The sequence below is a fragment of the Mustela nivalis genome, assembly GCF_964662115.1.
Source record: "Mustela nivalis genome assembly, chromosome: 15".
In the NCBI taxonomy this organism is placed as follows: domain Eukaryota; kingdom Metazoa; phylum Chordata; class Mammalia; order Carnivora; family Mustelidae; genus Mustela; species Mustela nivalis.
In genome coordinates, this window is record NC_139034.1 from 12499616 (window position 1) to 12516866 (window position 17251).

General features: G+C 43.1%; 1 pseudogene across 1 annotated transcript; it reads right to left on the reverse strand.

The window, feature by feature from the left end:
* Positions 1–14376: 14376 nt before the first annotated feature.
* LOC309848697 (proton-coupled zinc antiporter SLC30A5 pseudogene) lies at positions 14377–16724 on the reverse strand (annotated as a pseudogene). The gene has a single exon. The product of its transcript is annotated as a proton-coupled zinc antiporter SLC30A5 pseudogene (transcript).
* Positions 16725–17251: the final 527 nt, after the last annotated feature.

Sequence of the window (17251 nt, forward strand, 5' to 3'; positions counted from 1 at the left end):
GCCAAAGGAAGACACTTAAGCCAGGTAGCCACCAAGGCATCCCTAACCCAAGAGTTCATCTAAGAGGGAGGCCAGAAACCTGGAGATAAAGGAGCTGTGGCCATAGAAGTGGGGATCGAAGTGACGGGAGGAAGTGGCAGGAGCCAAGGAACACAGGCAGCCTCTAGAAGCTGGAAAGGCAAGGAAACAGTTCCTCCCGTGGAGCTCCCAGAAGGAAGGTGCCTCTGCCAACATCCTGACTTTAGACTTCTGACCTCAGAACTATAAGATAATACATTTGTATTGTTTTAAACCACTACATTTGTGATCATTTGCAATAGTACCATTAGAAAACTAAAATAGCCCATAAAACATTGTACATGAAGATGTCAAATAAATAGTCAACGCATCTTTGTTCGAATCTCTGATGATTTTCAGCAATAGAATAGTGACTCGAAGAGGAAGAACTTTTACATCGTCATATATATCATAAAACCCCTTCACAAACACATCATGCCAATGAGCTCTCTCATCACGTGTGGATAAGGGAGCCATCCTGGCACACATACATCGTTATGTTTGCAAATCTGATAATCAAATAATAGCGTCATTCTGGTTTGCATTTCCTTTAACTGTTAGTGAGGTAAAACACTATGCATATCTTTATGAGCTGACTGTCATTTCCTCCTCCAAAAATTACCTATTTCATCTTTTATTAGTTAGGATGACTCCATCTCAAGCAACAGAATACTTAACCTAAAAACAGCTTCAGCAACATAAGGTTATTGAAAAACCTCACATTTGTTGGAAACTTGGTTCGGAGCATCATTGACTTAAAGGCTGTGGTCAAACGTTCTGTGATTTTCTTTGGGATACCCTCACAGTCACGGCCTGCTGTGGCCCTCCAAGCAGCCAGAGGATGAACCCTTGACTTAGCCCGCTTCCCCAGCAAGATGGAAAGAGGAAGGGCGTCCCGCTGGCCCCTCTTTCTCCTGTACTTTCCCCAAAGCCTGAGTCCACGTCATGATGTCTCATCGGTCAGAACTGGACACACACCAATACGAATCTGCTAGGCAAGCAGCGAGTGAGGCTTCCTGGCGTTTCTCTGTCTCTTATAAATAACACTTTCACACCTCCAGAGTGGGCTTCCCTAGCAGGGAAAAGACATCCCCACCTATGCCTGTGCCCACGGCCCTGTTGCAGTCTTGTTACTTTTCTGAGCATTTGCATGAGCTTTACAGAGTAAGGATGCTCAGCCTTCATCTGTCATTGTCCAGCCAGTGTTGTTCCCTAGTGTGTCCACCTTCTCATTTTGTTTATGGTTACTTTTGTCTCTTCTGTTTTCCAGGTACCAAACGAACTCCGTGATTCTTCAGGAGACTGAAAAGCGTTAGTGTGCCTCCCTACAACTCTCAGAAAGCACCAAGCAAAATCCACTCCAACTGGCCAAGGCCCAGGTGTGGACGATGTCCTCTGCGGGGCTGCGTGGTACTCTACTGTGCCCTACAGGTGCAGGAGCTTATAAATAACACTTTCACAGCTCAGGCTCTCAGGGGCCTGAACTCATCTGAGGCCAGAGACCTTGTTGCAAAGGGCCCGGTTCCCCTCCGAGAAGGACGTGAGGGTTATAAAGATGCCACGCTCTGCTTTGAAGTCCATCATTTTCCATCGCGTCCCCTGGGCCATCCGTGGGGATATGCTCCCACTTTTGATTACTTTGGCCTTTCCAGCTACAGAACAGATCCCGCACACTCGTGTTTATTATACCCTGGAGATGTCTGAAGGTCCTTCACGTAGGGATGGGCACCTCCGAGTGCCTGGAAGGTCCTCGGGAATAAGGATCGCATCATCTGCTTTGGGATCTCTCAAGCACCAAGTTCCAGAGGCTCTCCGCTGTGGACCCTTTTGCTAGTACGAAAACATTCCATGAGCACCCGCTTACCCCCAAAACACCTGTGCACACACACGTTTTTTTAATTTGTCAGGTCTATTGGGAAGCTCCCCACCAGGTCCCGGGGCCTAGAGGTAGGTTCCCAGGATCCCATATCACACCTGATCCCTGTGCCAGGGCTGGACGACTCCTACAGCACTTTGGCAGTTGGTGCAGAACAGGAACCCAGCGGTGAGTGTCTACCACGGGTCCTTCATCCCCAACCAGCACACAGATGTTTCTCTTATTTATCAGTCATTTTTGGCCTGCCTGACCTTTGAGTGTTTGTGATTCCAGAATATTGGATGCCTGCCCAATCAACCTCAGATTGCAAATCCGAATTCTCTGCCTCCCAAACTTTTGTCTGCTTTCCCAGCTCCTTCGACGAGGTGGTGGCAATCTTTTAAGGGATGGTGGACAAAGAGCACCTTCAAGCTCCCTATGTAGAACGTAGCGGTTCCCTAACTAGACTATATAAGGAACATTTGTTCTTTGTCACGTGGTTATTAACAGTTCTGGGGATCCTTGTGTGAAGATACGTGAAGCTCCTTCAATTAGATTTTCTGTTCAGTTTTTGTGAGAAATGCTTAATAATAACCAATGACAAAAGATAAAGGAGTTTAACATTGTTATGTAAAAGGACAAGCCTCCCATGTAACTCAAATCTTCTGGTTTAATCTGCTTCCCTGAGCTCTGAATCCAGAGGCCCAGTGGTCTATGGTTCCCACCAGATGGAAGTGCACGGCGGCCGACTCAGCGGTTCCAGTCTTGGTAAGGAGCCACCACTGATTCATCTCTTTGCCAAAACTCATGCCCTCCCTTTTATTCCACCAAACTAGTCACCAAGCTTTCGTCCTTGTGTTCTCCTCCATGGTTCTCAGGTCTGTCCCCTCCACTTCATTCCCACCAACATGGTCCCAGTTAAATCTCCCTTCTTTTTATACTGGGATTACTACACAGGGTCCTCACCTCTCTGTCTCTCTCTCTCTCCCGACCATTCTCCTAGCTGCTGAGGAAGGGATTATGACAAAGCACGGTCTGTCTCCCAACCTCAACGGCACTTCCACACCTCTGGGTTCAAGACTCTTCTCAGCGTGGCCACCACTGTCTGCCCACCTTCCTAGGCCCCCCACACCCTTGGGCTCCAGCCCCACAAATAGCTCATGGAATGTGTATGACTTGCTTTTGTTAGCCCCTTTCACCAGCAACTCCTTTTGCCTGTGTTTTAAATTTAATTAATTTAATTTAATTTAAATAAATTCAAGCATGGTGGCTAGAGGTCCCGAGTGAGGGAGCCAATAAGAGGGGGTGGGTTGTGGGCTCTTGATTGACTGGTTTTCATTTAAAGCAAACTCCCAGGACCATCTTTTGCCTCCCCTAGGAATCAGCTCACCCCGGGGGGGGGGGGTTGGTCTCTCTGGTCAGCAAGGCTCTAGATGTCAAAACATCAACTACAGAAACTAGAAAATGTGGTTAAAACAGACTAGAATGCCCTTCCTTTCATCCCTGGCATAACTGGTGGATAGCATGTCATGGCATAAGGCTCCAGAGTTTCCCTTGTGGCCTCAGGTAGGCCAGGGAGCACCCCCTGAGCTTTGGTTCCCCATCTGTGGAGGGTCACAGGACAAGATGTGGGTGATGAGACCAGCTGCCAGCTGCATAAAGGGCTCTGCATGGATGTCAGTTTCCTCCTCTCCAGCCTTGTCTTTTTGGGAAACAGCTCAGTGTTCCTTCCTCAGGACATTCTCAGACCCCTTGGCCTGGGCTCCTTGTTCCCCTCAAACCCTCGGGTCACCTGTATCTCAGCACTTAGCCCACCAGATAAGATCTGTCAGTCTGTCTGTCCATCTCCTCCCACCCCTTCCCACTGGATGGGTCTTTCAGGGAAAGAACATGACCTCCAGATTCGAATCCTGATGACCCACCACAGATCCTGGTTCCTGCTCACAGCAGCTCACTCCAAAAACATTTAGAAAGTCAATGAATTACTCATGGCTTTGCCATGTCCACGGCCTCCCAAAGGAATGTACCACATGGGCCCCTCTGGGGAAAGTCACTCATGCTTCTTCACCCGAAATCCTCTGTACTTTCCCCTGCTTGAAGTCAGGCCAGGCCATTAGCACATCTGCACATCAGGCTAGGCAGGCACCAGCTGGGGGGGGGGGGGTGGCTCAGCTCAGGAGCTGATTTCCCAAGCACACCCTGCCATGTGTGCCTGCCACAGATGGCCGAGGCACGCCAGCTAATGAGGCAAAGTCACGGGCGCCACAGCCTGCTGGAAAATGAGCCATACAGGCTGCTCACCGATGCCTGCCCAGGAGGGGCTCTTGGCTCTGGTCCAGACTTGGGCTCCGCATCCCCCCACTCTGGGAGCCTGCTCCTGGCCAAGGCCCCAGGCTTACCCCACAGTAAAGCCCGGTTGCTTTGATTAAAAACCTCAGCCCATAAAAACAGGTGTACCGCATCTAGCAAGGGGGAAAGATCCAATTTTTAGTGATTTCTTAATAAGAAAGTGCCATTAAATGCACTTAGGCTCTCACGGTGTAACTGGCAGAATGCTGTCATGGCCCCAGCCTCATTAAGTTTTATTACCACTCCACTCTGCTTCTAGAATGACAGCCAGAGCCTGAGAGGCTTGGCAGCACTCACAGGCTCCAATCCAGGGAGCAGGCAGGAGGAGAAGCCCCTCCAGCTCCAGAAGCTCCTATCTGTGGGGTCTTCCTTTGGCTCAGCTGTCACTAGGGTGCCTCGTGACATTTGTTCCTGGGAAATAGAGCAGCTGTTTCTGATGTGTGTGCTCCCAGGAGGGCGAGGGGGCGGGAGGGGAGGGGGAGACAGCTGCTGGGCCAGCAGGCCCCCTCATTCTCTAATCCTGCCTGGGCTGCCCACGCTCGGCACCTCGGATACCCGGAGCCTTGTGGGGCAGGACATGGCAACAAGCAGCAGGTCAGCCAAGCACACTTCATTCCGTCTTCCAGAAACACTTACTCAGCTGTTAGTATGTGCCTGACAGTAGATAGGTGTGGAGGGTACAAAGAGTAAATAAAGATTGTCTCAAAGTACTGGGGTTCTAGGAGAGTCAAAGAAGGACCAATGCAAAGAAAGGATGACACCATAACCTCAATCAGAAGCGCTTTCGATTCAACCTGGTGGGAGTCAGGTGGGCTTCCTGGTGGAGGTGAGGTCTTGCTGAGTCTTGAAGGAGGTATGTTAGTACATGTGTAAATGGAAGGAAGGGAGAGACCAGACTGTCCAAAGGAACAAGCAAGAGAGAAAGGGCACCACCCAGCCAGAACACCACATAATCCAGTCACAGACTGCAGTCCGTAGATCCAGATGAGGTCATATCAATTATATTAGTGCTCAGATGTGAGAAAAATAACACCCAGCTAAAATAACTCAAGCCAGGGTTTTCCAGACTTCAGTGCACACACAAATCACCAGGGATCTTATTAAAATGAAGATACTGAGTGAGAGGATCTGGGGTGGGGCCAAGTTCATTAGAAATGCAGAACGTGGGGCGCCTGGGTGGCTCAGTGGGTTAAAGCCTCTGCCTTTGGCTCAGGTCATGATCCCAGGGTCCTGGGATCGAGCTCCGCATCGGGCTCTCTGCTCAGCAAGAAGCCTGCTTCTCTTTCTCCCTCTGCCTGCCTCTCTGGCTACTTGTGATCTCTGTCTGTCAAATAAATAAATAAAATCTTAAAAAAAAAAAAAAAGAAAGAAATTCAGAAATGTAATTGATAATATAATCACTATGAGCTGTGGACCACACTTTGGGCAGCAAGAATTGAACGTCAAGGGGAAGCCTTAAAATATCCAGCAAAATACCTGGATCAGGTGGTTCCATGATGGGTTTGGGGGTGCAACAATGTCACTACGGCCTCAGGCTTTTCTGTCTCTCTTTCCTGCCATCCTTAGCACCTCGCCCCTCATCTTATATTCTTATAATCAAAAGATGGCCATTACAAGCTCTGCACCTCCCATCCTCCCACAACAGAATCAAAGACAACAAAGGGCATTTCTCCTAACCTCTTTCTTTTCACCAGAGAGGAAAATCTCTCACAGAATAATATTATATTACATATATTATTATATTATATTATATAATAATAATTATATTATATATTATATTATATTATTATAATATAATTATATTTTATTATAACAATATTATATAATCTCCCAAAATATATATGATATGTATGTAAAGAGATATATAGATACATGTTTTTACCTATCTACCTATCTATAGAGAGAGAAAGATTATATGGAATTGGCTCAGTCATAGAGGCTGAGAAGTGCCAGTATCTGCAGAAGGAGTCAGAAGCTGGAGACCCAAGAGAGCCAATGGTGTCATTCCTGTTCAAGACCGAAGGCTGGAGAAGAAGGAGAGTCAATGGTGTAAGTTTTGGTTCAAAGTTCAGTGGGCTCTTAAATCCGGGAAGAGCCAATGTCTTGGTTCAAATCTGCAGGCAAGAAAAACCAATGTTCCAACTTGAAGGTTGTCAGGCAGGCTTTTGTTTCTATTCTGGCCCTCAGCTGATGGGATGAGACTCACCCACATTAGAAAGAGCAATCTGCTTTACTTTACTTTGTCTACTCATTTAAATGTTAATCTCATTCAAAAGCACCATTTCAGAAACACCCAGAATAATATTTGGCTAACTATGTGGGCACCCCATGGCCTAGGCAAGTTGGCACATAAAATTAAGCATTACATCTCCTGGCAGTCCCTCTCTTTGTTTCATTGTCCAGAACTAAGTCATGTACCCACTCACTACCAGTTCATGAACCATGAACCAAAGAAAAACAGGGTCCTGTGATGCTTCAACCAATCATGACTGATCCCACACTATTGAACCCAACTTCTACATGTATACTTCCACCAATGCTGAACTGAACAAAACCAGGGTTCTTTAGCAAAAAAGAAGAGAAAAAGTGGCTATAGGTAGGCGAGCAACAGAACTAAGACCCAGACAATCATGGTTCACAGCTCCCACCTCCACCATTAGGCCCCTTCCATGCTCCCATTCATTTCTGGTAATCCCAAAGCAGTGTCCATTGCTTCCTCGTATGCAGTCTAGAGTGCTGCTCACTACCTGTATCCTCCTTGAGCCCAGCTCTTCTGTGCAGCCTCCACTGCTCCACACTGTAGATCTCTGATGATGGATCCCAGACTTGAAGTGACCCAACATCTTGGCAGACCCTGAGAATGAAGAATGAGAATGGCTCCCTATCAGGTTTGCTTGACTGGAAAGTGCTAAAGTTCAGGGAATTGTTCTACAGATTAGCACTTGTGGTCTTTCCCTTCCCAGAGCTCACATCTTATCCTAAGGGCTGGCTCTACATGCCAGCCTCCAGGCTGTTCCTAAAAACACTACCTCCCCTTCTGTCTTGTACGGATCCACTGATGAATTTTCTCAAATGCCTCAGAGCCATTCTTTGTACTGTGACTCCCTTCTACCAGCACATCTCCATGACCTGGTCATGACTCCTGAATTGTGTGTGGCTCAGTTTCAGATATATTTTGAGTGTTTTCCACAGGGAGTTTCTCTGCTCTCATTTAGATCAGTGGCCATAGATATGTGGGTGGGGAGAGACATCAATTACTCCCTGCACCAGACATCCCCATCTCAGCTGTCTCAAGATGAAGTGTTCAGCTATATGTGACTATATAGTAATTTTTAGTGTAGTTAAAAGTGGAGTGGAGGCTACATCAAGAAATGAAGTTGGAGGGAACGCCTGGGTGGCGTAGTCATTTAAGTGTCTGCTTTCAGCATGGGCCATGTTCCCAGGGTCCTGGAATTGGGTCCCACATTGGTCTCCCCATTCAACAGGGAGCCTGCTTCTCCTTTCCCCTGCTTGTGCTCTCTCTCTCTCTCTCTCTCTCTCTCTCGAACAAATAAATAAAATCTTAAAAAAAAAAAAAAAAGAAATGAAGCTGGAGTGGTGTGCAAGAATACTCATTCACTCAATCATTCAACAAATATTTACCGAGCAGCAACTCTGTGCCACGTGCTTTCCTGGACACTGAATGCAATGAGACAGCCATGCTCCCTACCCTCATGCAGTTTACTTTATGGATCACAGAGTTATCCTAGATACATACTAAAGAATTTAGAGTTCTCTAAAAGGTCACAGGGAGCCAAGTGATATAGGATTTGATCACATAAAGGCATAATTAATCAATGGCATTTGTAACAGTTCTCTTTAGGACCCATGCAGAGGTTGAACTAGATAAAGCAATAACTAAAGGCAAGATGACTATTGTCCATGCAGTTACTTAGGTGAAAAATGACTAAGGTCAGATCCAAAGCAGTGGTCACTCGGTTGGGGAGAAGGAGATAAGTACAAAACACATAAAGGAGGCTGAGTCTACAGGATTTCATGAGCTCCCAAAAGACATGACATGAGAGTGATGGCAGAGAGGGAAGAGTCCACAGAGACCCCTCCACTCAGGAATGGCAGGATGGATACCAGTTTCAGGGAAATATGTTAATTTAGTTTTGATCAAATTGAACCTGGATCATTGGTAGGACATGAGCCAGGCCCATCATGGTTAGATTACAGTCTTAGATTCAAGAAAGAAATTTAGTTTTCACCAATTCCAGAATCAGGAGTCATCATCATGTACTTTAAGTTATTTATATGGATGAGATTCCCAGGGAAAGAGAAAGAATGTAGTTTAGGACAGAAACTTAGATATAATATTTCAGGGCCTGTGAGAGGAGGAGTAAAAAAATCAAGAGACAACAGAGCCTTTCCAAAAGGAAGTAGGCAATTCATTTGGGACATTTTTATTGAATATCTCCTATGTAACGGGCACTGTTCTAGGACCCAGCAGTGAGGGACAAGGACCACCTTCATGAGGCCATCAGTCTACAAAAGATGACAGGCATGAATCAAGGAAGTAGGAAGTCCTGAAAAGATGGCAAAGCAGTGCCCATTGCTAGCCCCTTCACCAAGCACAACCTTGGAGATGCCAAAGATCTGCAAGAAAAATGTATAAAGTTGAACAACTGAAGTAAATATGGTGACTTACTCTTAGAGAAGGGAGAGGGGGTATTCATTTTGTACAGAGCGGCCTGGGCAGAGGCGGGCATAGTACCACCACCGGAGAAGAGACTAATATGTGTTCCTTTCTCCTCCATAGGACCTGGGTGCTTGATGCCTGCCTTACAGCCCCTGTGATGAGGAAACACCATAGTAAATTTGTGGCAACAATAGCAGCCACGGGGATGAGTGGTGGACACACATAACAACCAAGGAAAACTGATTAGCCCCTGAGCGTTCCTGAACCCCTGGCCCTGAATGCCCCACACCTCAAAGACTGGGTAACTGCAACAAGGAAGATAGTTGCTAAGAATGCCAGGGGAGAGTGTAGAGAAGATCCATCTGAGACAAGAATGTCTTGTGAGGGACACTAAATGGGTGTCCTCAAGAACTGAACACAGTACCACGAGGTCTCCATCCTAAGGCACACATCACCATTGTAAGCCAGGTTTATCACCAGAAGCACATGAACAGGGAGCAGTTACTAAAACAATATGAACAATCCTCATATTATCTAAAATTTTTGTTTTTCCATTAAAAAAAATTACATGCAGGAGTGACTGGGTGGTACCTTTGGCTCAGGTCATGATCTCAGGTCCTGGGTTCAAGCCCCGCCTTGGGCTCTCTCCTCAGCAGGGAGCCTGTTTCTCCTTCTCTCTCTGCCTCTCTCTCTGCCTGATCTCTCTCTCTCTCTCTCTCTCTTTCAAATAAATAAATAGAATCTTTTAATAAAGTTACATGCTAAAAACAGGAAGTTGCAGTCTGTACTCAAGGGAAGGAACATAGTCAACAGAAACTGACTCTGAGTGGAATCAGATGTTTGATTCAGTAACAAAAATTTCCAAAGGGCTAGTAAGAATATGTTCAAAGAAGTAAAGGAAACTGTCAAATAAATGAAAATGAATGAAATAAATAAATGAAAATATTATATCAATGACTGTTATGGACTGAATGTTTGTGTTCCCCAAAATGCATATGTTGAAGCTCAACCCCCAATGTGACTGTATTTAGACATAGTGATAGTGAGGAATCCTGTTATGAAGGTTAAATGAGATCACAGACATGGGCTGGTACCCACAGAAAAAGAGGAAGAGGCATTCTTCGTTCTTTCTCTCCACCAGTGCGAGAGCTCAGCAAGAAAGCAGCTGTTTGCAAGCTGGGAAGAAAGTCCTCACTGGACATCAATCTCGCAGGTCCTTGATCTGGAACATCTAGACTTCAAACTGAGAAAATAAACGTTGTTTAGTCCACTTAATCTGTGGTATTCTATTATGGTAGCCTGAACAGATTAATACAACGACTTCACAAAATCTCAATAGAGAAATAGAAACTATTATAAAGATTTGAACAGAAATTTTATAGTTAAAAAATCCAATAACTGAAATTTAAAACTCACTAGAGAGGCTCAGTGGGGATTAGAGTTGGCAGAAGAATCAGTGACATTGAAGAGTGATCAATGGAAATTATCCAAACTGAAGAACAGCAAGAATCGGGATTGAAGAAAAATAAACAGAGGTTCAAAGTCCAGCAAGGTACACCAACTTACATGCAGTGGGAGTCTAAGGAAAACAGGAAAGGAAGAGAAAGAATAGGGAAATTATTTGAAAAAGTAATTGTCAAGTAAATTTTTCAATCTCCAAAATTTTTGTAAATATGATGAAAAATCCATCAGGGAAATATCATAGTGAAAAGTGTATTTGCACCTGACAAGAGAGTCTCAAAATACATAAAGAAAAAACTGACAGGACTGAAAGGAAATAGAGACAATTCAACAAGTATAGACAGAGAATTCAATACTCCTTTCTCAGAAATTGATTGACCTAGACAGAAACTCAATACAGATATAAAGACTTGAACATTCCTCCCCAAAATATCAGAATTAGACATAAAAATACATATTAGGGATTCTCCAGAATAGACCATATGCTAGACTCTTAAACAAGTCTCAGTAAATATAAGAAGAATTAAATAATAGCACATGTGTTTTCTAGTCCCCACAGAATTAATCAGATGTCAAAAACAGAAAGAAAATTGGGAAATCACCAACAATTTGGAAGTTAAACAATACACTTTTAAGGAACCTTGGGTCAAAACAGAAATCACAAGACAAATTTAAAAATATCTTGAATAGGGGGCACCTGGATGGCTAAATTGGTTAAGCAGACAACTCTTGATTTCGGCTCAGGTCATGATCTCAGGGTCCTGGGATAGAGCCCTGTTGGGGATTTGTATTGGGCTTCACGCTCAGCTGTGAGTCTGCCTGAAGATTCTCTATTTCCCTCTTTCCCTCTGCCCCTACCTGATTTGTTCTCTCTCTCTCTCTCTCTCTCTCTGTAAAATAAATAAATAAATCTTTAAAAAAATATCTTGAGGGGCACCTGGGTGGCTCAGTTGGTTAAAGTGTCTGCCTTCAACTCAGGTTGTGATCCCAGGGTCCTGGGATCTGCGTAGGTCTCTCTGCTCAGCAGGGAGCCTGCTTCCTTCTCTCTCTCTACCTCCCTCTCTGCCTACTTGTGAGCTCTCACTCTATCAAATAAATAAATGAAATCTTAAAAAAAAAAATAAAAATATATAAAAATATCTTGAACTGGATGAAAGTGAAAACATAATGCAAAATTTATGAAATGTAGAGAAAGTGATACCTAGAGAAAAAAAAAACTTTAAATACTTATATTAGAAAAATTACATGTCTAGAGGTGCCTGGGTGGCTCAGTCATTAAGCATTTGCCTTTGGCTCAGGTCATGATCCCAGTGTCCTGGGATCAGCCCCATATCAGGCTCCCTGCTCAGCAGGAAGGCTGCCTGTCCCTCTCTAGCTCCGCCCTCCCCAAACCCTGCTTGTGTTATGTCATAAATAAATAAAATCTTTTTTTTAATTACATATCTAAGACCAATAATCTGAGTTTCTGCCTAAAGAAACTATTTAAGAAAAACAAATCATGCCCATAGTAAATAGAAGGAAATAATAAATATCAAAAAACAAATCCATGAAATAGAAAACAGAAACACAACAGAGAAAATAAAGCAACCAAAGCTGGTTCTTTGGAAATGTCAAAAGATTGATAAACCTTTTGTCAGACTAATCAAGATAAAAGAAAAGAAGACAGAAGCACACGTCATGAATGAAAGAAGAAGCATTACTACAGAGTCTACAAATATTAAAAAATGATAAGGGAAAATTATGAATAACTTCATACTGACTCTAGTGTGTGATTTTTCCTCCATGCTACCAAGCAATTTTGTAACACCAGCTGTGTATCCCACAAGTTCAAACCCATGCTGACACTATCCACCTGGAGATAGCATCAGACCCCACAGGTCAAGAACTCAGTCCATTATGACTTGCTTAGCCCAACTTTGGGTACCAGTTCGAAGTCTAGGATGTCACCTGTGCATCAGAATGACTATTTATAAATCAGATGTTCCCCGACCCCTCCTCAGGTTTGATTAATTTGCATAGGTGGCTTCCAGAACTCAGAGAAACATGTTACTTACTATATCACTGGTTTATTTAAAAATGATATAATTCGGGAGTAGCTAGATCTAAGAGATACAGAGGGTAAGGTATAGGGAAAGGTGCAGAGAGCTTCCATGCCCTCTCTGAGCTCGGCTTTCCTATGCCACTCTCTGTGTATTCGTTCCTTTGGGTTTTATGGAGGCTTCATGCACATAAACACTATTTATTAAATCATTGGCCACTTGTTGAATTGAATCTCCAGTGCCTCTTTCTTCCCTTGCTTGAGGTACCTGCTGCAGTGGGGGTGGGGCCCAAAATTTCGAATCTTTTTTTTTTCCCACCACTCAAAAAGTTTAATTATGTATTGAAGATTCTGGACCAGAAAATGTGTAAGGATAAGACAAAGAATATCAAAATAACTTGTAACAAATTTCTAGAACCTCTCACATATTAAAATTGTTAAGATAAAAATATGATTTACAATACATGTTTGCCATTATGGTATAGTTAAAAAAATAACACCCATACTAAAATTAATTCATCCTACTTATCAAAATTCCTATTATATGAATGAAAATATTCAAATGCTTATAAATAGGTATTCAAAGGTTTCTTTTGAACATTCTTTGGTGTTCATAAAACTGCATATGTTATTATAGATCTCTTTATTATACATTTTTTCAGACTATACATTCAGTTTAAATTGGAAATGAAAAAATATAAATTAGATATTGTTATAGAAAGTAGTTACAGGGTTGGGGCGCCTGGGTGGCTCAGTGGGTTAAGCCACTGCCTTCTGCTCAGATCATGATCTCAGAGTCCTGGGATTGAGTCCCGCATCGGGCTCTCTGCTCAGCGGAGAGCCTGCTTCCCTCTCTCTCTCTCTGCCTGCCTCTCCATCTACTTGTGATTTCTCTCTGTCAAATAAATAAATAAAATCTTTAAAAAAAAAAAAAAAGGAAAGTAGTTACAGGGTAGATATTTTGATTTCATGATGCACAAGTACTTACGGACAAGATTCACTTACTAAATTTAAAATAACTACCTATTCTTTGATACTTCTTATAGATCCACATGTCCCAGAAATTAAAAAAAGAAGCTGTGTTTAAGGCAGAAAATTCAAATGTGAGTTGACATTATTTATGATTCTCTCAGCTGGTTGTTTCACAAAATATGGAGCTAAATGAAAAATGAGAACCCTCGCATTGCTTGGATCCCAGCTTGACAAGCAACTTGGAATGGCAGATGCATAACAAGAAATGGAATATTCTACTTCAGAGGAAGAAGACAAGTGATCGAATAACATGCACACAACTTAGTATAAGTTCTTTACCCTAATAAAGTAATTATTCATTTGCAAATATTACCAAAAGTAAAAAAATTTATTTTACAGAGTGGTTGGTTTTTGTAATACATCAATAATGTTATATACTTCCCTATTCTCAATGCTTGTCTCATTTCAGTGGTTGGTTTCTCCCAAATAATTTAGTTTACATTTAAAGTGGCAATACAGCTTTTACTTAATGGATTTAAGTTATAATTAGAAACCAGTTTTATATACAGAAAATCCATAAATATAGAACGTTTATTCCTATTTTATCCTAGGGCTATGCAAAAAATTGACTAAAAATTTTTCATTTGGGTCTTTGTAATAAACATGTAAATACATTATTTACAATGGAGATGCTTTCTGACAGAAAGTAAACACACAAGTAATTTTGGTCTTCATTAGAATCCATCATTATATGTTCATCTTTGAAGATGATGTGATACATCATGTTCACTCAAATTTTAAGATTCCTGTTATACACATAATTCAAGTAATTATTTTACTTGTACAATTAATGCTTCGTTCTGTATTTAAATTTCCTTTAAGAAAGATTCCTCGATCCAATAGCAGGGAGTTTTAGAACTTTTTTCGAATACAGCAAATGTTTCTGTACAATTATGTGCAATTTTCTTCCTTCTGGCAATATTATAAATACCAAGTAAATTAATCTTCGTTGTTCATATCCCACAGGTAATTCTTGAGTTATCTCACATGATGTAAGTACCATCTTTGTAGTATTTCATGGACTCCATTTGTTTTGTCATAGCTAGAACATCATGAAATCCAGAACTTAGGCCAGACATATGTTGAAAATATGCCTCTTTTTCCACTTGAATTGTTAAATTGTTTACTCCAGCATCTTTAAGTATTCCTGTGACCTGCTGGACAATTCTTTGTTCCAGCACATCTGATGTCACCTGTATATGAATTGTTCCTGCCACAACACTGGCTGAATGACGCCAAAAATGAGGGTCTCGGTATGATATTAATCCTTCAATTTTCTGTATCTTTTCTAAAGCAAGATGTAGCTCTTTTTCATATTCTGGTGGCAGTCTCAGAAGTAGAACCTGACAGGCATCTTTAATCAGTGGAACAACACTGAGAAATATTAATATAGCAATAAAGAGAGAACACAGGGGATCAGGAATGAACCATCTAAACTGCACTCTAAGAACTGTGGATACAATTACACCAATACTGCCAAGTGTGTCTGCCAAAACATGTAGAAATACACCCCTCATGTTAGCATTCATGCCTCTGCCTGCAGATCCGTGGCTGTGACCATGCCCATGGTCACTGTGTCCATGCATATGGTGGGAATGACTGTGATCAGATGAATGACAGCTTCCCTGAGAAGCTCCATGGTTATGGTTATGGGCATGGCTAAAGGCACAGATACCAATAAGGTTTACTATCAGCCCTCCAACTGAGACTGGTGTTAACATATGTGTGTCTAATTCCGGAGGAATTAATTAATCTAGCCACTGACTCCATAAACACAAAAAAGGCTATTACCATTAGAAAAAGTCCATTAATAAATCCAGAGAGAATTTCTATTCGGCCATACCCATAGGAAAAAATCCGAGTTGCTTTCCATCTACTCATCAAGGCCACAAAAAGACCCATGACCAAAGCAGAGCAGTCAAAGAGCATGTGAAATCCATCTGAGATCAGACCCAGACTATTGGTCAACACGCCATAGAATAATTCAACAAAGGTAAAAAGCAGATTCAAACACAAGAAGTAAAAGATCTGCCTAGAGTCATTCTCCTCAAGAATTTGTTTTAGTGATTCCTTAATAAACCTGGGGATCGATTGGGAGCTATGCTGGAAAGCATCACCCATGAAATTATAGGGAGGTGTTCCTTCAGGAGAATATCCAATTAGGGTGCCTTTCTGTCCTCTCTTGGAGGGAGATGATAAGATGTTGGCAGACAAAATGAAGAATATAGCGCTCACTACCACTCCTCCAGACAGGACATGTTCAGCGCTTTCCTGGTGTGCTGCTTTGTTCAAAGCTCGAAGCTGGTCTGTTATTGGATGTGTCCAAAAATTTCCAAAAAGTAGAGCACTAATACAAATGGGAAAGGATTACCATAGCGGGCATATTTGGAAACTTCCATTTTGACGGAACAAATGGAATCGACATAGAAATCCAGGATCATGACAAAAAAGATAACTGTTGTGAAAGGCATTGTGAGAGAAAACCAAGACTGGACTTTACTCTCAGTTGTCACAGAAAGAACAATGACCCATGGGCACAAGAGAAGCACAGAAACAAGATGGGATAAAGCTTGAAGACGTTTGGCTCCACCAACATCTACAGAGAGTTTTCTGGAAGCTTGTGATCTGCCACACCTACGAAGGCCATGGCTGTGTAAAGCATGTGAGTTAGAGCACTGTCATGATGTCCTTCAGGGTGTTCAGCCATTGTAGCCATGAGATCATCATTGTCGAAAAGCAATAGGCAGATTACAGCAATAATGAAAAAAGCAGCCCCTCTTGTCTTTGCTGGGCCTCCTCCAGAACTAGTGAACAAAACACTGAGTAGTGAGATGACAACAACATCACTGTGTTCAAATAGCAGCAAAGTCCTTAGTGGTCCACAAAGAGTGAGGCCAGAAAACCACAAGAGTGAAATGATACACCCAGCAACTGCATGTTTAAATATTTTGATCCACTGGTGTTTGGTAATACTTTTTCCAGAAGAAAATGGCTTTTGACACAGAACCATAAAAAATGCAGCCCCGAGTTTTAATATAAAAATGAATTGAACAATGTGAACTGCTTTTAGGAGATCGTATGATTCAAAAAGTCCCACAGCCTTCAAAAATTTAGTGAAACATAGTAACACAATATATTTTGTTAATCGAGCGCTGGGCACGTCCACGGGCCCAAGGCCGCCGCCGCCGCCGGGGCCGGCTAGCACCTCGCCGCCGAATTTCTCCTCCATTCCGGGGCTCAGGAGCCGCCGCCGCCGCTGCCCCGGCTGCGCGGTTTCCTCCTGTCTCGCCGCTGCCGCGGAACAGCGGGCACAGGCGCGTCACTCCCCCATGCAGCCGCCCCGTCGTGTCCCCGCAGGCCCGACCGCCGCCGCCGCCTCCGCCGCTGTACCGGGCTCTGGCTCACAAGCACACGCGCGTCGGTTCTAGGCCGCGGGCAGTTCCAGCGGCGCCGGGGTCCCTGGAGGCGCACCGGAGCAGATGGTGCCAGGCCATGTCATCAGCTCGAATCTTTTAATCACAGGGCTGGTTCCCCTGGTAACCAGTCCCCATCTTTAGGTTGTCTAGGGGCTTTCCACAAGTCACCTTATTCACAACAAAAGACACCTTTATCAATCTCGTTACTTAGAAAAATTCTAAGGTTTTTAGAAGTTCTGTGCAAGGCCAAAGACCAAATATACCAAAAACCGAAATATGACACCAAGACATGATGCAACTGAGATAAAATGGAAAAAAAATCCTAGGAAGACAAAATTGCCAAGACTGATTCAAGAACAAAT